The sequence below is a fragment of the Schistocerca cancellata genome, chromosome 1 (assembly GCF_023864275.1).
Source record: "Schistocerca cancellata isolate TAMUIC-IGC-003103 chromosome 1, iqSchCanc2.1, whole genome shotgun sequence".
Classification (NCBI taxonomy): Eukaryota; Metazoa; Arthropoda; class Insecta; order Orthoptera; family Acrididae; genus Schistocerca; species Schistocerca cancellata.
The window spans coordinates 301,733,821-301,755,070 of record NC_064626.1 but is presented as its reverse complement, the minus strand read 5'-3'; the positions used below and the strand labels follow the sequence as shown (position 1 = coordinate 301,755,070).

The 21,250-nt window shown below is 44.9% G+C and overlaps 1 protein-coding gene across 3 annotated transcripts in view; it reads left to right on the top strand.

Annotated features, from left to right (window-relative positions):
• The window catches only part of LOC126172270 (diacylglycerol lipase-beta-like), an 828,807-nt gene that overhangs the window by 566,155 nt on the left and 241,402 nt on the right, over nucleotides 1-21,250 (top strand). For 2 of the 3 annotated variants that reach the window (XM_049920867.1, XM_049920866.1), the window contains exon 3: nucleotides 8,137-8,230. The exons of the other annotated variant lie outside the window; for it this stretch is intronic. The gene's annotated coding sequence lies outside the window, so the exon portion shown is untranslated. The remainder of the gene's footprint in view (nucleotides 1-8,136; nucleotides 8,231-21,250) is intronic. 3 annotated transcript variants of the gene reach the window in all.

The window sequence follows — 21,250 nt, the reverse complement described above, 5'->3', positions numbered from 1 at the left end:
TTTATACTCCGCAAGCCACCCAACGGTGTGTGGCGGAGGGCACTTTACGTGCCACTGTCATTACCTCCCTTTCCTGTTCCAGTCGCGTATGGTTCGCGGGAAGAACGACTGTCTGAAAGCCTCTGTGCGCGCTCTAATCTCTCTAATTTTACATTCGTGATCTCCTCGGGAGTATAAGTAGGGGGAAGCAATATATTCGATACCTCATCCAGAAACGCACCCTCCCGAAACCTGGCGAGCAAGCTACACCGCGATGCAGAGCGCCTCTCTTGCAGAGTCTGCCACTTGAGTTTGTTAAACATCTCCGTAACGCTATCACGGTTACCAAATAACCCTGTGACGAAACGCGCCGCTCTTCTTTGGATCTTCTCTATCTCCTCCGTCAACCCGATCTGGTACGGATCCCACACTGATGAGCAATACTCAAGTATAGGTCGAACGAGTGTTTTGTAAGCCACCTCCTTTGTTGATGGACTACATTTTCTAAGGACTCTCCCAATGAATCTCAACCTGGTACCCGCCTTACCAACAATTAATTTTATATGATCATTCCACTTCAAATCGTTCCGCACGCATACTCCCAGATATTTTACAGAAGTAACTGCCCCAGGATCTGTCTTAACAGTCGATCGCTTCTTTCATTTAAGTTTTAATGCGAATTCGGTTCAGTCCCTCCTCATCAAGTTACTACACATACCCACCTAATCTTCAGCATTCTCCTGTAACAGCACCATTTCAAAAGCTTACCGGCCTTGCCGCACTGGATACACCGGTTCGCCGTGAGATCACCGAAGTGAAGCGCTGTCGGGCGTGGTCAGCACTTGGATGGGTGGCCATCCAGGCCGCCATGCGCTGTTGCCATATTTCGGGGTGCATTCAGCCTCGTGATGCCAATTGAGGAGCTACTCGACCGAATAGTAGCGGCTTCGGTCAAGAATACCATCATCACGACCGGAAGAGCGTTGTGCTGACCCGACGCCCCTCCTATCCGCATCCTCCGCTGAGGACGACACGGTGGTCGGATGGTCTCGGTAGGCCACTCATGGTCTGAAGACGGAGTGCTAAAATATACCTCAACTTACTCTTATTCAATAACCCATATTTTGAACAAGTGTACGGTGTCGCCATGGGAAGTCCACTGTCTCCCATGGTGGCCAACTATTTTATAGAAGACTTTGAAGAAAAAAGCACTGCTTGCAGCAAGCCCCAAACCTTTCTGCTTCTGGCGGTAAGTAGACGACGTGTTTGTGGTGTGGCCCCATGGAATAGGGACATTACCTATGTTTCTCCTGCATCTGATCTCACTCCATACGAAAGTACAGTTCACTATGGAATTGAAAAAAGACGGCATCTTACCATTCTTGAATGTCATGGTTAGAAAAAAAGTCAACGGTACACTGGAAAATAGTGTCTGCTGCAAAGCAACTCAAGAGTTCTGTCTGCAGGCCACCAGCTGCCATCACTGTGCACAACGCTGTAGTTTCTTACGCTCTTTGGTACATTGAGTACATGTGGTCTCAGATACCAATAGTCTGTCGGGTGAGCTATAACACCTAAGAACTGTGTTCAAACAGAACGGCTATTCTAAATAAATAAATAAAACGAACGCCATGCATTCTCTCTTAAGCAAGTTCAAACAGACACGACATCAAGTGTGTTTTTCGGCCACCAGCAAAATTGACGAATTTGTTGTGTTCGGTCAAGGGCGCTCTTCACTTTAGGAAACGTGACGTATATAAGATCCCATGCCAATGTGCGAAATCTTTACTGGGCAGACATACCGTACCGTGCAAGAACGATGTGCTGAACACCATCGCCAAACACACCTAGGCCAACTTGATAAAACGGCGGTAGCGGAGCATTGCCTGACTTGGGGCTGAAGTTTTGTCCTCAGGATCCCCTTCTGGGAAGCCATACACATACGACGAACAAACTTGTCAACAGGGACGCAGGTTTTCAGTAAAGCGCCGCCTGGAATCCAGCACTGGCTGCTATTAAACTAAAACAGTTGAAACAAGAACTTCCGATTCATGAGCCGAGGCAGCGCACTGCTGAGATTTAATTCAGCTCAAAGCAGCGTCCGGCAGCACATTCGTTGTCCACAGCGCACGCTTTTCTGCGGCTCCCAGCAGGGGGCACTGGGAACGCCGCTTTACTGCGAACGTCTTCTTGCGCACGCATATTGCCTGCTCCTGGCCGGATAAATTTCGCCGCTGCCGCGCGATTGTTATCGTTCGCGTCTGCAGCAGAACAACAGCAGCTACCACCACCTGAAGATGTCGAAAAATTGTATCGACGAACGCTCATGTCGGAACAACATGACAGAAACACACATTCCCATTATAATAAAATCCTCTCCGTTCCACTGCATCGCTCAGTCACCTTCTCCAAGTCCTTTACAGTAGCGGGAACCCGACCCTGGAATAACCTCCCTCGTTATGTTAGAGAACTTAAAAATATGTCCGGCTTCAGAAAACAGTTAATGACGTATCTACTTAAGCAACAGTAATGCCTTCCTCTGTACATGAATGCACTTCACCTCATTACTTCCCTCTTTCCCCCTCCTTAAACCTCCCTTCCCCAAAACTCGCTATCCTAGTAAACATCTACTTTACACACCAAAATATTAATGTCTATCTGCACAAATCTTCATTACTACTGCCAATTTTTCTCATGTTTGTCATTATTATTTGATTTTTTTTACTGTTATTATTATTGTTTTTATCATAATCTGTATGTATAGCACCTGTTGTAAAAATACTGCCAGCATTTACTTTATTAGGTCTTAGTCATGTTTATCATTATTATTTGATTTTTTTACTGTTATTATTACTGCTTTTATCATAATCTGTATGTATAGCACCTGTTGTAAAAATACTGCCGCATTTACTTTGTTAGGTCTTAGTCACTACTCTTTATTCATATTGTCACTAGAATAATCTAATTTTCTCATTTAAACTATTGTCATGATGTAACTCTGATGTGTGAAATGCTGCATGTGTGGAACACTGGTCTGATGTAAGAGAGGGTCTTATGGCCCTAATTTGATCAGGTTAAATAAATAAATAAATATTGTGGGATTTGCAAAATATGACCTACCCGCAAGCCAGATACGTTTATTTGTAACAGAAAGCCTCAAAAGTTACATCTGCTATTGTCTTTTTTGTCTGTTCTGTTTACCGCTCACGCTTATCTTCCATATAAGACTCCAGCTAAACACTTCCTCCTGTCAATACGCACCCAGCAATGCTTTGCCAAACAGACAAGCGCATCAGCTTGAAGAAAGCTATAACACGTACCGGATACCGATCAGTGTACCCGGAGTTGTTAGTCGTGAAATCTCAAAACTCTCAATGAGTCACCGCGAAACAGGTGATGGAGGATGTGCACTTTGACATGGTCTCCGAACCAGGATTGCAGTGTGGTCTCTTCACTTTAATTTACATCTAAACACACACTCCTCAAACCACCGTACGGTGCGTGCGGAGTTTCCTGCAGATTATGTAAAACACTTATTCGCAACCTATTTAAATATGAAACTGCTTATCTCGTTTAAGTTAAATTATAATTATGTATTACAATCAAGTGAAGTAGTTCATCGTAACTGAATCTTCGTAATACTGTGTATCTTGAAACGTCCTGCTAACCTGATGTTTCTGTCTCGTGAGAGGTTCTACGCAGCATGATGTTTGAATGAATTGAAGCGAAAAAGTAGTCTGGACAAGACGGATGAGCTTTTACTTCTCTCTCAGTTGAACTTTGGTATTCATGTCCATCCTACTTCAGGTGTTTCTCTAGTGACTTGGCAGTTCCTCGCTACTAGTAAAGTGACGTAGCATATTTGACCTAGTGTATGAAAGTTGTGCCAAGGACAGACAATTCGAATGTAAATTTAAGAACAGACCGAAACTTTTATATATTACATTAACAGTTACATAATAAACACGCAGACAGTGATTCGTAAATTAATGGACTCCTTCGGGACCAATTACCATTAAGTAATGTGTATGTAACTGTGACAGGAAACTACACTACTGGCCATTAAAATTGCTACACCACGAAGATGACGTGCTACAGACGCGAAATTTAACCGACAGGAAGAAGATGCTGTGATATGCAAATGATTAGCTTTTCAGAGCATTTACACAAGGTTGGCGCCGGTGGTGACACATACAACTTGCTGACATGAGGAAAGTTTCCAACCGATTTCTCACACACAAACAGGAGTTGACCGGCGTTGCCTGGTGAAATGTTCTTGTGATGTCTCGTGTAAGGAGGAGAAATGCGTACAATCACTTTTCCGACTTTGATAAAGGTCGGATTGTAGCCTATCGCGATTGCGGTTTATCGTATCGCGACACTGCTGCTCGCATGGGTCGAGATCCAATGACTGTTAGTAGAATATGGAATCGGTGGGTTCAGGAGGGTGATAGGAACGCCGTGCTGGTTCCCAACGGCCTCGTATCACTAGCAGTCGAGATGAAAGGCATCTTATCCGCATGGCTGTAACGGATCGCGCAGCCACGTCTCGATCCCTGAGTCAACAGATGGGGACGTTTGCAAGACAACAACCATCTGCACGACCAGTTCGACGACGTTTGCCGCAGCATGGGCTATCAGCTCGGAGACCATAGCTGCGGTTACCCTTGACGCTGCATCACAGACAGGAACGCCTGCGATGGTGTACTCAACGACGAACCTGGGTGCACGAATGGCGAAACGTCATTTTTTTTTTCAAATGAATCCAGGTTCTGTTTACAGCATCATGATGGTCGCATCCGTGTTTGGCGCCATCGCGGTGAACGCACATTGGAAGCGTGTATTCGTCATCGCCATACTGGCGTATCACCCGGCGTGATGGTATGGGGTGCCATTGGTTACAAGTCTCGGTCACCTCTTGTTCGCGTTGACGGCACTTTGAACAGTGGACGTTTCATTTCAGATGTGTTATGACCCGTGGCTCTACCCTTCATTCGATCCCTACAAAACCCTTCATTTCAGCAGGATAATGCACGACCGCATGTTGCAGGCCCTGTATGGGCCTTTCTGGATACAGATAATATTCGACTGCTGCCCTGACCAGCACATTCTCCAGATCTCTCACCAATTGAAAACGTCTGGTCAATGGTGGTCGACCAATTTTCTCGTCACAATACGCCAGTCACTACTCTTGATGAACTGTGGTATCGTGTTGAAGTTGCATGGGCAGATGTACCTGTACACGCCATCCAAGCTCTGTTTGTCTCAATGCCCAGGCGTATCAAGGCCGTTATTACGGCCAGAGGTGGTTGTTCTGGGTACTGATTTCTCAGGAGCTATGCACCCAAATTGCGTGAAACTGTAATCACATGTCAGTTCTAGTATAACATATTTGTCCAATGAATACCCGTTTATCATCTGCATTTCTTCTTGGTGTAGCAATTTTAGTGGCCAGTAGTGTAGATGCATAATAAAATATAGTTACTGGTCCATTGCGCTTACGCAATGTTGGAATTACAAAAGTGTACATATTAATTTCTTCCGGTATTATTTGTTATCGTAAGCGATCGCGAAAGGTTTCTCCCAATTGTACAACGCTTCGACTGTCAGCTGTATAATTCTGGAGTTCTGGACACCAGTGAAATAGAGTTAACATCGACATTTTCCAGTCACATGAAAAGGTCGAAATGGTCCGTTTCTCCTGCGACATGAAGAAGGCTCATTACAACTGTTGGTGGTATTGATCACAACAGTTGATCCCAACTTACTTGCAACATTGCCCTAGTTTTGACCTTTACGTTTTACTTAATGGACAATTTCGCCAGGTAACATTGGTGTATGGGAAATTTCAAACCCACAACAGGAAACTTCTTCAGGTGAATTTCTCTTTGTAGCTTTTATTACTTTCTTCTTCCAAGGAAGGAACCTCTTTTCGACAGCAGCAGTTCAGTAGCGACAAGAAGTTTGGGTACGGCTTCAAGACAGTCTGTGTGTCTCACAGTGTTCGATGCAGTGGTGCTGCTGTGGACACTAGTTTTATTGGAATTTCGTGCGCGGCTTGCAGTTTTGGCTTTATAACGGCCGAATCTATTGAGACATATTGTCCCATCATAAATTTGGAATTAGAGAAATACACCTGGCTCTAAATGCCTTCATGGATTATCGACGGCTATCAACAAAGACTAAGATTGGTTTTTTGTTTTTTTTTACACAAATGTTTTTTTTTTTTTCACGGATGTTTACATGATCTTTTTCGAAGCATAACTCTCCTATTTGAATGCATTTTTTATAGCGTATCTGCCAGTCCTCGAACACATGGTGCAGACCATTCTTTGTCAGGTGCTTGAAAATTACCTCACTTTTCTTGAGCATTCAGAGTTTTCAAATTGAATGCCCCGAAGCTTTGCCTTTAGAGATGGGAATTAAAAAATCACAGGGTGCAAGATCGGGGCTATAAGGTGGATGCGATACACAGGTAATGTTGCACTGACCCAAAAGGTGCACGACTTGATTTGCGACTTGAGGCCGAGCGTTGTCATGATGAAGTCGCCAGTCAGTCCGAGTAAGTTCTGGTCGCTTCCTTGCAATGCGCTTCCACAGTTAAGCCAATATTGAGGTGTAGTGTGCTGTTGTGACAGCAGCTAAAAGAGGGAACTGCATGCTGGTGAATCGTTCCATGACAGTCGAAAAATGTGTTGACCACCGCTTTCGCTGCAGATGGGACAACTTCCGCCTTCTTTGGTGTTGGGGAACCTTGCGATTGCCAGACTGCGCTGGCTCGTTTTCCTTCATCATAATAATGCAGCTGCGACTCATTACCGGTGGTAATCGATTCCAGAAATTCATCCGCTCCACCAGAAAAGATACTCAGCTCCTCACGTCTTTTCTCCATTCGCACAGCCTTTTGTTCGGGATTCAACAGACATGGCACCCAACGGAAACAAATACAGGTAATATGGAGATGACCATGCATAATCGTATGGACACCGCCGTATGAAATTCTCAATACGTCACTGAGATTATCGTCTTGAAGCCGAAGCTCTTCAGTGCGTTTTGTTTGTTTTTGGAGAGGATCTGCCTTGACCATATTTTTCAAATATGTAAATACTGTCTTAAAAACTTAAATCTATATGTGTACAAACAGTAAAAAGCATTTTTTCTGCTTTATAGAGGATAACGAGAAACCCACAGGTGATGCTGAAACTTCAGCGAAACATGTCTGGGGAATAAAAATAAAAATTGTGTTTTGCTCAAGGCGTATCCTCTCGAAAAACGAATCACTGAGGTTACGTGATGCTATCCGCTGATCCTGATGGAAAATCACAGGAGCTGTGTTGATATTCAGTCACAGTAGAAGCCAAAACACCAGGCCCACCTTTCTTAACATAGACAAGTCGGCCTTCTTTGAAGTTCTTGAACCGTCTACACACGGTTGCACGAGGTAATGAAAGTTCACCGTACGCTTGCTGCAGTTTTTGGTAAGTTTCAGTGGCTTTATGGTTTCAAAAATGGCTCTGAGCACTATGGGACTTAACATCTGAGGTCACCAGTTCCCTAGAACTTAGAACTACTTAAACCTAACTAACCTAACGACATCACACACATCCATGCCGGAGGCAGGATTCGAACCTGCGACCATAGCAGTCGCGCGGTTCCGGACTGAAGCGCCTAGAACCTCTCGGCCACAACGGCTGGCCTGTATGGTTTAAACGAACACAGAAATTTATTGCGCCGTACTACGCGTCTCGCGTCAGCTGCATTGTTTCGTACGCGAAATGCAAAGAATGTCTACAAAATAGAACAGCGCTACCCGCCTACTCGTACGAGAGTGCTGCTGCCTATCATAGATAAAAAAGTGCTCTTTTCAAATAGTTCAAATAGTGATGTACTGACAGGAAACGATCTGGGAAGCTACAGGAAAAAGTCTTCCTCAGTCTTTGTTAATCAGCCCTCGTATAAAATTCAACTGTTGCTAACGGATGGGCATTCTTGGAGACAGCGTCTTCCCACAGTTAAAGAAGTAGATACTTCGGTCTGAGACTCGATTAATGGTTTGGTAACAGCATCTGAAACTAGTTGTAGTATATTATGACCAAAAATATGATACTGTTGAGGACAAAGAGCCGGTCAATTTATAGTGCGTGTGGTGTGTTGCAGGAGCTACGGCGATCGCCCGGAGATGCGACCGCTGCGGAGTCTGTAGGAGCGGGAGCGCGCCTCTGACGTCAGCCGCCCACACCTAGTGCAGCAGGTGAGCGCCGGACCATCGGCGGCGCCTCCCTTCACAACGTTAACACCCTCTCCTTCTGTCTTGTAGCTGGATACTGCTAAAAATGGAACCTTGGGTAGCTTTCATGCCTTTTTTTGGAAATTTTGGAAATTTGTGGTTAGGTCTTATGGTACAAAACTACTGGGGGCCATCGGTCCCTAAGCTTACACACTACTTATTCTAATTTAAGCTAACTTACAGTAAGGACAACACACACACACACACACACACACACACACACACACACACACACACACACATGCGCGACGGAGGACTTTAACCGGACCGTGACAAGGCGCCTCAGAGCACGCAGCTTGGGATTAGCCGAGCGGTCTTAGGCACTGCAGTCATGGGCTGTGCGGCAGATCCCGGTGGAGATTCGAGTCCTCCCTCGGGCATGGGTGTGTGTGTTTGCCCTTAGGATAATTTAGGTTAAGTAGTGTGTAAGCTAAGGGACTGATGACCTTAGCAGTTAAGTCCCATACGATTTCACACGCATTTGAACCACGCAGCTACCCCGCGCAGCCATACCTTTTTCCGTCGCTGTGAGAGAGACATATAAAAGGGATTGTGGAGAAGCAAGCACTCTCGATCGCTTTTGACAGGAGCAAGAAAGCACAGAGCCTCTCCTCTGCTGGGATGACTGCCTGACCGTGAACACAGCTAGAGATTTCGCAACAGCGTATCCAAAAGATCCTAATAATTAATACACTTATTTGCAAAACTAAACGGCGAAAGTAATTGTCGCATGATGTGTCACTGCCAAGGAACAAGGCTCAAAACGTGGACTACACACAGAACTGCTACAGTATAGAACAGAAGGTCTTTCTTTATTCGTGTCAGAGGTACACTAAAATGAACACATAAAGGAAAACTATACAGTATTCACCCACAATTGGGCAACTTTGATAGCACTGGGTGCTGCAGACGTTAACTCCTTCATGCTACAGCTGGTTGGGTATAAGTTACATTTGAAGAGATGCCGGGTTGTCTGCAATTCACCGCATTCGCACTGTGTTGTGTTGGTATTAGTCAGTTGGAAGTTCCATTTAAGGAGATTGACCCTCGATCTTGCGACTTCGGTCGGTAGTCTGTTCAAGGACTTCCAGATGACCCACTTCTCCATATGTCCAGCAGCAGGGATTCTTGTGGTGTCATCCAGTTTACGAGGTATTGGCGTCTTTCTTTCCATTTGGTGAGTCGGGTAGCCGCAACTGATCCTTCTAAGGGCTGTGAAGTTGTTAGGAAACACTTCCTCGACTTCAGTCTTGGCTTGGCAGGTTGACGTTCAAAGAGTGGATGTGAGGTCACTGTATTTGATTTAACTCTCGATGTTAGCGGCGACCTCTCTTCTGATGTCAAATGGAGCAAACCCAGCGAGACATTGAACTTTGTCCATGGGGGTTGGCCTTAGGTAGCCTGTAACAATCCTACAGCTGTCATTTAAGGCTACATCAACCTGATTTTCGTGTACTGAATTGTACCACACTGGGCTAGCATACTCTCCTGCAGAATAGCCTAAGGCAAGAGCTGTTGCTCTTAATGTTTGTGGATGTGTACCCCAGTTCAATCCCGCCAGTTTCCGAAGAAGGAAGTTTCTGGAGGATACTTTCTGCTTCAGATTCAGACAATGTTCCTTGTAGGTTAGTGTACGGTCGAGAGTGACACCCAAATACCTGGAACAGAACAGAAGGTAATTAGAAGAAATGCGCAATGATACGAATGAAACTGACACTTTTATTCAAAGACACTAATTACGCTGAAGTCACCGTGATTTATTATGGTGCTCTGGACATTATAGAAGAAGCGCGGATGACATGCAAGTGCATGTACTTCAAGGCGTCTTCCCACCGCACGCCACGCCTGCTTTGTGAGACTTAAGTCAGGGAACGGGTAGGCGAGTCCATTCGCCGAATGTCCTGGAACAAGAGGATATTCGGTGAATGGAATGACCTGCCCGTTCCCCAGACATATATCCCACCGAACATGTTTGCGTCTACGGGTACTGACGACCATCCAGCATTTATCGACCGCGCTTCTGGAGGAATGGCACGGCGTACCACAAGGAGTCTTTACCAACCTTGTAGCCAGCATCGGAGCACGTTGCACAGCATTAAGAACCGTGTCCTATCTTTTGTAAAGTCCAGAGGAACGTAATAAATCGCGGTAATTTCAGTGTAATTACTGGCTTTGAATAAAAGTGCCATTATGTACTTCTCATTTCGTATTTCTTTCAGTTACCTTCTGTGCTATACAGTAGCACTTCTTTCTATGTGTCGTCCAAGTTTCAAGGACAAATTTTACTTGGTATTGATAAATCATGCGAAAGTTACATTTGCGCTTACCTTTTCACACCAGTGCATAATGGAATTTGTAACTTAAACTTTGCAATTACATGTAAAAGTACCATATGCTGAGTATGACAATGATGAACATATTATTTTCTGCAAAAATTCCAGGTTTTTCGTAATTTTTAGACGTGCAGTATTGTAAAGCTACAAACTCGAAAATGTAGTAATAAATATATTATACTATAAAATCAAGACCCTGAAGTTTTTGTTGCGTTACTTTTTATTTTTCGGGATTTTCATGAAGATTTAAATTTTAGCACAGAACAATATAAAGTATTGTAGATTATCTACACTTTAGAGATAAGTTAGGAAGTAAAAATTCCAGCAGCACGTTCCTGTTATCAGTTAATTTCCAGGCTAATAAGTACTGCTTAATGAAGAGGGGAGGAAGTGGCAAGTTCGGATCAGAAGTGTTACGAACAGTTTTAGTAAAACAAAAAAAAGTTCTAGTGGATGTAATTAATCAAACAGAGACTCCAAATTTTGACATTATATTCTAGAAACCAATACGTAATATAGAAAAAAATAGTTTTTGAATTGAATTAAAATTGAGAAAGAGATTTGAGAGGAGGAGGAGATTTAGTGTTTAACGTCCCGTCGACAACGAGGTCATTAGAGACGGAGCGCAAGCTCGGGTTAGGGAAGGATGGGGAAGGAAATCGGCCGTGCCCTTTCAAAGGATCCATCCCGGAATTTGCCTGAAGCGATTTAGGGGAATCACGGAAAACCTAAATCAGGATGGCCGGAGACGGGATTGAACCGTCGTCCTCCCGAATGCGAGTCCAGTGTGCTAACCACTGCGCCGCCTCGCTCGGTAAGAGATTTGAGAATTGGGTGTTACGTGAGGATGCTGTTTGAGTCGGCAGTGCTAAGAAATGGTGTTCCCATCGCCGTGCGCCCCGAGTGAGAAAGGTAACACCGTTGTTGTCAGGAGTCGGTTGTTGTGGGCACTTTATAGTGAAAGCCGTGGACGCGTATCTCTAGCAGACGGAGAGCACAAGCCTCGGATGGCTGTACAAGGGGAAAAAAAGAACCGTGCGTACATGTGAGTAAATCTATGTCAGCATTCCATTTTCATTTCATGAATTTGAGCTTTCGTGTGGATTGTACTAAATTACAAAGACACTAAATTGCGTTCTGCTCTCAATGTTTCAAATATTTGCGAGTTTTTTATTGCAACCTTTATCCAAATCAGCGTGGCGTACGCAGTATTCGACTTTCCACTTTTCGGGTGAGTAGAGTTATTAAAGACTAATCTGGCCTATGTTTAATGCAAATAGCGACTGTTATTAAAGTAACTTAAGTAGAATTTCGAATTTGAACGTTGCCAGGTGTTGAGGAAAGATTAACAGCTGAACTTACAAATTCCTCGCGCTCTCCATCGGTAATGCTGGAATTCAATATGGTGTTGGCCCACCCTTAGCCTTGATGACAGCTTCCACTCTCGCAGGGATACGTTAAATCTGGTGCTGGAAGATTTGGTGGGGAATGGCAGCCCATTCTTCACGGAGTGCTGCACTGAGGTATCGATGTCGGTCGGTGAGGCCTGGCACGAAGTCGGCGTTCCAAACATCCCAAAAGTGTTCTGTAGGATTTAGGTCAGGACTCTGTGCAGGCTAGTCCATTACAGGGATGTCATTGTCGTGTAACCGCTCCGCCACAGGCCATGCATTATGAAAAGGTGCTTGATTGTATTGAAAGATGCAGTCGCCATCCCCGAATTGCTCTTCAACAGTGGGAAGCAAGAAGGTGCTTAAAACATCAATGTAGGCCTGTGCTATGATAGTGCCATGCAAAACAACAAGGGGTACAACCTCCTCCATGAAAAACACGACCACACAATAACACCACCGCTTCCGAATTTTACTGTTGGCATTACACACGCTAGTAGATGACGTTCACCGGGCATTCGCCAGACCCACACGCTGCCATCGGATCGCCACATTGTGTACCGTGATTCGTCACCCCACACAACGTTTTTCACTGTTCAATCATCCAATGTTTACGCTCCTTCCACCAAGCGAGGCGTCGTTTGGCATTTACCGGTGTGATGAGTGGCTTATGAGCAGCCGCTCGACCATGAAATCCAAGTTTTCTCACCTCCCGCCTAACTGTCATAGTGCTTGCAGTGGATGATGATGCAGTTTCGAATTCCTGTGTGATGGTCTGGATAGATGTGTGCCTATTCCACATTACGACCTTCTTCAACTGTCGGCGGTCACTGTCAGTCAACAGGCGAGGTCAGCCTGTACGCTTTTGTGCTGTACGTGTCCCTTCACGTTGCCACTTCACTATCACATCGGAAACAGTGGACCTAGGGATGATTAGGAGTGTGGAAATCTCGCATACAGACGTATGCCTCAAGTGGCACCCAATCACCTGACCACGTTCGAAGTCCGCGAGTTCCGCGTACGCCCCGTTCTGCTCTCTCACGATGTCTGAGGTCGCTGAAATGGAGTACCTGGCAGCAGGTGACAGCGCAATGCACCTAATGTTTTTTTTTGGGGGGGGGGGGGTATCTGGATAGTTTTGATCACACAGTGTGTGAGAATACCCGATGTGAAGAAAGCCAGATGATTTTCGCATAATCAACTTTTCCAGGACTGATGCTGATTTCTACAGCGGAGGTTATTTTGTTATAGGCAGGTCATAATGTTTGAATGCGGAGTAAGTCCTAGTGTTCTGATGAAAGTATATCGGATCGAAATTGAAATTCGAGTCCTTACTTTTTCCCTCAACCAGTCGCGTCACAAGAGGGAGTATAACGAGCTATCTTTCACTTGTCATCGGCTCCTCTCCTTTCCTTGCAAACTGTGCACGCTGTGCAGATCTACAGGAACAAAATATCCATCATGTTGAGTGGAAGAATTAGTTAATGCTGCTAAACGAACAACTATCTTCTTTCTGTCTGCCAAATCCAATGACGTAACCGACCCTGACAAACGGCAGATCGTCACGGCAGGCGCCCAGGAACGAGTATGTTGGAAACGGCGAAATTGGTCGGCTGTTTTCTTGATACTGTTGTGATCGTCTGTAGAAAATCATTCCGGTTGGATGGGACTACGACTAGGCGACAAAGTGCTAGAAATCCGCTCCTTAACATAGAACGTGGCTCGCTCTGTAAAGCAAGTTAGGCGGCGATCCGAAGCGGATGTGACCACACCTACTGGTGCAGGTTCAAGTGCCGCACGTGCAGAAATTAGGCACTGTATTGACGTAGGCGCGACGTGCATCCGCGAAGACGGCGTTGCGTGTTTGTGTAATGGGAGAGTGGTGAGGCTGACAGGTGCGTGATCAGGCTGTCAGCGAAAGTGCGCGGCCTGGACCCGGGAAGCTCACTTTCCAGGCTACTCCAGCTCTCTCCAGCGTCCAGCAAGCCTGCACTCGCGCTACCCGCCAGCCGCCAGCTACCGCCCAAGGTGTGCGATGCGGAGCTACAGCGGCTGACAATGACTGATGCTACCGTCTCTTTTCTCTTATGTTGTCCGTTCCTAATTGGACCGGAACGATAGCTGTCTCACACACACAACGGCCCTGTGGATTCAATTCCAAACCGCTCCTCTATGTTCCAAGAAGTGACACTATGAGACAGTACCACTTAACATTCAGTAGGTAAAACTGATACGTTTTGCAGACGATACTAGCGTTATAGTAAATCCCATTAGAGCGAAACCAACAGAAGAATTAGTAAATGATATCTTCCAAAGCATTTTAAGCGATTCTCCGAAAACGGATTCCCCCTAAATTAAAAAAAAAAACATTCCTTTCTATACAACAAATAGTTGTACCAACATTTGATGTAACAGACGAGCAGAAGGTAGCAAATAAGGTACAATACAGCAAATTTTTGGATGTATAAATTGATAAAAACGAACAGGAAGAAGCATCTATTGAGTTTCTTAAACAATTAAGTTCAGCTACTTCTGCTCTCCGTATAATTGCTAACCTTGGAAACAAATGTAAGAGTCTCAAGACATATATTGTATGTCTCCACTCGATAATGCCTTAAGCAACAATTTTCTGGGGGAAATCATCACTTATAAAGAAAGTATTGATTGCACAAAAGTAAGAATAATGTGTGGTGCTCACCGTGGAACTATTCATGGAGCTAGGCATTTTAACTGAGGTGTCACACATATATTCGCTAATGAAATTTGACGTATGTAACCCGTCACAATTTGAGAAGAACAGTGATGTCCCCACCTACAGCACCAGGGGGAAAAAGTACTTGTATTAACCATTGTTAAAGCTGTCAGAGGCTGAGAAACGAGTTCGATATGCAGCAACAAAAGTCTTTGAACATCTGTCCAAAACATAACATTTAGCGAAGCACGTTTTAAATCTAATTTAAAATAATTTCTCCTGGACAACTCCATCTATTCTGTCCAGGTATTTCTTTTTAAAACTGGTAGTGTAGATAGTGTGTGTGTATGTGTGTGTATATTATACATATCCCGTAAGCTGACTCGTTTCACATCAGTTCGATAAAAGAATCATTCAAATGATACCTGGAACTAACTAATTAACTGGTGATGGTGATCGGTCCGTCGGAAGGGGACGCTGAGCCGGCCGTCACCTTGCTGCTCTTAGAGACAATAGGCTATTTGCCGGCGCCGGTTCCCTCAGCATCTCCAACTCGAACACCACACCACAACACACTACACTACACACACAACTTTATAGTTGTCTACACTTGACAGGTACACTTACACACACGAATCTGATACTTCGCGGATAAAAAGCGCCTGGGGGCGCGGAGTTTAGGTAGCTGAGCCGGGATCTCCCAGCCATTCACGCCATAAGACTGTTTTTTTACACGCATTATCAGGATACACATCATTCACCATGAAATAGAAATACAAAAAGAAATACTGTAATGTAATGTACGACATTAACAATCTACACTGTGCAAAAAATAAAGGTGTGGGGGCGCATATAACAGAAGAAACAACATTTACGATCACTGGTAGTTTATTTGACTTTTGCACTTTACTGTCAACTATTGCAGTAAATAGAAGTTAAATAAAATGTTTCACTGAAATGTAAGTTTTGAGCACTAAAGGATTCGACTTCAGAACAACGCTTAATTATGAAGAGTGCGTTCACCGAAGTCCCTTCACCACATTGCCTGCTCTGAGTATTTAAAAATGTTAACAAGTACGTGCAATAGTCGGAGCAGTTGTGTCGTTCAATTATACATGGTACACCCATTAACAGGGAGCTGGTTTTGATCGTATTTGATCAAAGGCAGCTATCTGAGTTTGAATATCGCAGTTTACCTTATCACAGCAGTAGCACGTAGAACTGTGAAATGTAAACAGTTCTTAGGAAGCAGAACAGACAGAAGAGCAGGATTCATTCACAGATGGGAGCGCAAGAACATGTAACGGCAACGGCACTTTTTACGCAAATGATTTCTGCTATCAGTATCATATATGCGACAATGAGTTTGGCTGCCGGTCGGGGTGGCCGAGCGGTTCAAAAATGGCTCTGAGCACTATGGGACTCAACTGCTGTGGTCATAAGTCCCCTAGAACTTAGAACTACTTAAACCTAACTAACCTAAGGACATCACACACATCCATGCCCGAGGCAGGATTCGAACCTGCGACCGTAACGGTCGTGCGGTTCCAGACTGTAGCGCCTTTAACCGCTCGGCCACTCCGGCCGGCTCCGAGCGGTTCTAGGCGCTTCAGTCAGGAACCGCGCGACTGCTACGGTCGCAGGTTCGAATCCTGCCTCGGGCACGGATATGTGTGATGTCCTTAGGTTAGTTAGGTTTAAGTAGGTCTAAGTTCTAGGGGACTGATGATCTCTGAAGTTAAGTCCCATAGTGCTCACAGCCATTTGAACCATTTTTTGAGTTTGGCTTTACAAATCGAAAGTATCAGGAGCATTCAAGAAGAAACGAGCCGGAGGCTGTATAATGAAAGCCCCTGAAGGGATCGTAATGCCGTTGCCCACGGAGGAAGTGTGGTCCCCATAAGAAGGCTCAGGCCTCGACCTCGCCGCTAGAGCCACGTGAAGACAGAGCTACCACGTGTATGCGTCTAGCCTCCACAGGGAAACAGCGGTTTCTAGAAAAGAGAAGAGGTAGAAGTGCATTTCCTGACGGCGAAATGAGTCGTGGGTCGGATATTCATCGAAGAATGGCCAAGTGTACGGAGAGCACTGCATGTACGTTGCAACAGTCAAGGCGTGGCATAAGCGGTAGTCGATGGCCGACAACGCACGGTCTGGAACGCCACACCGTATTACCAATACCCGTGTCCATCACGTCGATGCCCTCATTATTGAATATCGGTAATTTACGGCGGCAGCCATTCTCCCATAGATCGGACTGAGCGTCGGACGTGTAGTGTTCTCGCTACATTTGAGCCATTCGTCAATGAATTTCCGTTCCCCGTATTGCTTCCGCTGCAACGAAACGCACTACACCCCTTTACTCTTCTGAATCCTCCGTGTGTCTGTTTTCGGCACTACTGAGAGCAACGGATGGTCGACTCGCGCACGTGGTCGCTCTGTTGTTACTTGGGTATGAGTCCACGACCCTCTAGACGCGAGTTTGGGGCGCAGCACTCTTATAGCAGTCGCACCTTCTTTCACAGGAACTCCTTTTACGGTCCCTTCAGCGGTTTCTGATTTACAGGCTTTGGCTCATTTCCTTTACAGTGCACCTTATTAACTTGGCGTAGTAATATCCCAACAACACTATCACCGTTTAACTTGTTATAAAAATATCCAACTCCATTTATATCGTTATCTCGCATTCTCACGCCTCACATCATCGCTACTTAAGTCTATTCGCTGCAGCAACTTCAATATGTATTCCTTCTAGTAGTTGTGATTCGGGACAAGTGATGGCTCTCTTGTGCTCTTAGCCATTAGCCATGCCAAGTTAAGTTGTGGTGTACATTTCAGCACTGCGGAAGTTGGCTATTAACTAAATGTAAGACACTTGGCCACCGTTACAATCATACTTCTGGAACACTATCGACAGTACCAAAGTAGAGTTTTTATACGACTGCATATCAGAGGCTTCCTCTACGAATTATCTCCGTGACTGCTTACAACGCACTCTCGGAAAGAACTCCTTCTAGAAACGGTGGATCAGCGAGACGCTTCATATCTTTGGGAGGTCTCCTAATTCTTATACATCTTTGTTCTAAGTACTGCCTCTACCCACCTATCTGCGTTGCTCTCTCTCTCTCTCTAAAATACATTTGGTTATATTTGCAATAGTATCTGTTTGCTTCCACTACACATATTACTAAGTTAAAAATCATTTCACAATTAATAAATATGATTTTGAGCATAAACGTCGGTTTAAAATAATTTTCGCTTTACCATTTACACACAGAATCGTGGTCGCTTGTTAATTGCAGCAGTCCCTTATAGATGGCACACAGCAGCTGCCTTGCTCAGTTAATGTGACTTTCCGTAGACGGTGCGAGCATATTTAATTCTGACATTCATACGTAGTATCTGTCTTGTGGCAAAGCAACTCGCTGGTTATGTATGTTAAAACTTAAAAATAATATTAATATGTTATTAAGATACTAATAGGTGTCTCAATACAGTATACCACTAGAAGTTGCTCCTTATTTTAAAATAAATCCTTATTGGTATATTGTACAGAGGTTGGACAAAATTATGGACACATCAAAAGCACTACACATTACCGTGCTTAATACACTTTTGGAAACCCGTTGACATTCAAAATAGTTTTCTCGGAATGGATAAACACAGATCCTATACGTCTTTGAAGGTAACCTTATACTTTCTTCGTGTAAAATAGTGGCAAGATCAGGCAACACTAATGGAGGTATACAGCGATAAAGCAGCCTTCACTCCAAAGTCGACCACAAAGGTTCGATAATATTGAGATCTGGTGACTGCGGTCGGTTGGGGAGATGCAACAATTCAGCCTCGCGCTGACCGCCTGGTCAGCTGGCTGGATGCCGACGGAAGGGGGCCGAGTTCGATTACCGACCGGATCGGGAATTTTCTCCGCTCAGGGACTGAGTGTTGACCTCATCATTATTTCATCATCACCGACGCGCAAGTCGCCTAAGTGGCGTCAACTAAAAAGATTTACACCTGGTGGCAGAGAGCCGCCACACGAAAGAAAGAGAGACAGTCGAGCTTACAAAACCAGTCCTGGATCATGCGAGCTGCATGGACAGGGAACCTTTCGTCTTGCAACATAACATCACCGATCATGGGATGGACCTAATCGGCGACATTGTCTCATAAATCTTCCGTATTGTGCCACAAAAGATTTCGGCTCCCTTGGTTACGATAGCGCGCACCACGCGAGCACCAACAATGGGCCCACGTTCGAAGACGCTTAGCTCCGACGTACTGCACTCACGAGTACACGGAACGCTGTTCTGACCACGACTGACAGTTGCGACGTATTGAGGACATTACACAAGAGCCGCTCGTGGTCAAATATAACCGCACAACCTGCATACTTGTATACCATCTGCATTTATGTTCAGGCGTGCATTTCTCGCCATATTTTTGTTCAGCAACTGCATATTTTCAAAAGAGTCAAATGTACTCAGTTTGATATCTCACTGCCCCTGTCCAGTTTAGGGGATTTTCACAAATCCGTCTGAAATGTATCAGTTGGCTGGAACTATTACCGTCTGAATAATTCAGATGGTGCATAAGTGGCAGCATGCGTATCTGTTCTTGCACGAGTGGTCAGTGTTCCTGGTATTGTTGTTGCTTTCTCTCTGAGTGCCTCTCTGTGTGTGTCGGACGAGCATGAGTTCTTAACAAGTCAGTCATATGCCACGCTATGGTCACTAAAAGTCTCTCTTGCCTGAAAAACTGGAGACAGTCTTTCTGCATCTGATCTATACAACATTAGTATTCCTATATTACTCACAAATGAAAACCACCACAACTGTCTTAATACACATTTATTGTGTCGTATCTTTAAAACATCATCAGGCTGTTAAGTTGTGCCAGTTCAAAATGGCTTTGAGCACTATGAAACTTAACATCTGAGGTCATCAGTCGCCTAGGGCTTACGACTACTTAAACCTAATTAACCTAAGGACATTACATACATCCATGCCCGTGGCAGGATTCGAACCTGCGACCGTAGCAGTCGCGCGGTTCCGGACTGAAGCGCCTAGAACCGCTCGGCCACACCGGCCGGCCAGTTGTCCCAGTAACAACTTATAGTTGCAGGTGTCATATGTAACGTTATGGAAAAAATCTGCAAACAACGACCATAAACATTCTGCTGACGGTTGACAGGAGCATGGGCAGCAGACACGGCATGCTGTGTACACTAGACTCATGATGATCCAAAGAATGAGACCCATCGTGACAACAATTAATGTAGTAGTTTCCATTAGTGTCAATCAACTGCGGTGCTCAGTATGTTCGAGGGCATTTCTGTAACTACAAGCAATATGATAACAGTTAACTTTCGTAGAAAAATTATCTGTCGATGCTACATCTGGTGCGAACTTGCGACAACCTATACAAACACGCTGAATCAGCCCATGAGGCCTGTTTAAATGAACCGTTCGATACATCTTCGAAAACTTACAAACAAATTTCAACCTTCTTTCCTGCCCTAGACCTCGGACTACGCTACAAGTCGGCGTGTCATCAAAACCTGTATTCAAATAATCGGTTCTGGCGGAAAAGAAATATTGTCAGCATCATTCTGTTACGGTGCGATGTCGGTGCCTGGTATCGGTAGGCTCAGGCTCTGAGCACTATGGGACTTAACTTCTGTGGTCATCAGTCCCCTAGAACTTAGAACTACTTAAACCTAACTAACCTAAGGACATCACACACATCCATGCCCGAGGCAGGATTCGAACCTGCGACCGTAGCAGTCCCGCGGTTCCGGACTGCGCGCCTAGAACCACTAGACCACCGCGGCCGGCTCGGTAGGCTCAGCTGCCATAAATCTCACTGCCTGAGAAAGGCCGACCCGAGAAGTGTATTTGCATGTAGTACATACTTGAGTATCTCTTCAGTATGAATATATTGAATAAAAAGGACATCTGATTTAATTAGACCTACAAAATGGTTCAAATGGCTCTGAGCACTATGGGACTTAACTTGTGAGGTCATCAGTCCACTAGAACTTAGAACTACTTAAACCTAACTAACCTAAGGACATCACACACATCCACTAGACTGTAGCGCCTAGAACCGCTCGGCCACTCCGACCGGCAATTAGACCTACAGCGGAGGATGCAAAGCGTATTTGTATCTGAAACTTCCTGACAGATTAAAATTGTGTGCCGGACCGCACCAGGACTAGAACCTATACCCTTGCCTTTTCAGGATTGTGTTCTTACCTGCTGAACTATCTGCGCTTAACACTCAATCCGCCCGCACTGTAGTTCCATGCGATATGTGTATGTAGCGGAAGGCAATACCTTCAGATTTTCAATTTCGGTCGATTCTTATCAGTTGTTAAACACAGGGTGTTTATGATTAAACTTTCGTGACTTGAGCCAGTTCAGATGGAAAACTGTTTACCGTATGGGTACCAAACTTTATAGGAATGATGCTCATACTGTGTGTTGCAGGTTTTGCGTTGTTAATAGGGCTAGTGTTATGACTTGCGTTTGGCTCTGTTACTGGTGCAACGACATAGTGCTGAAAC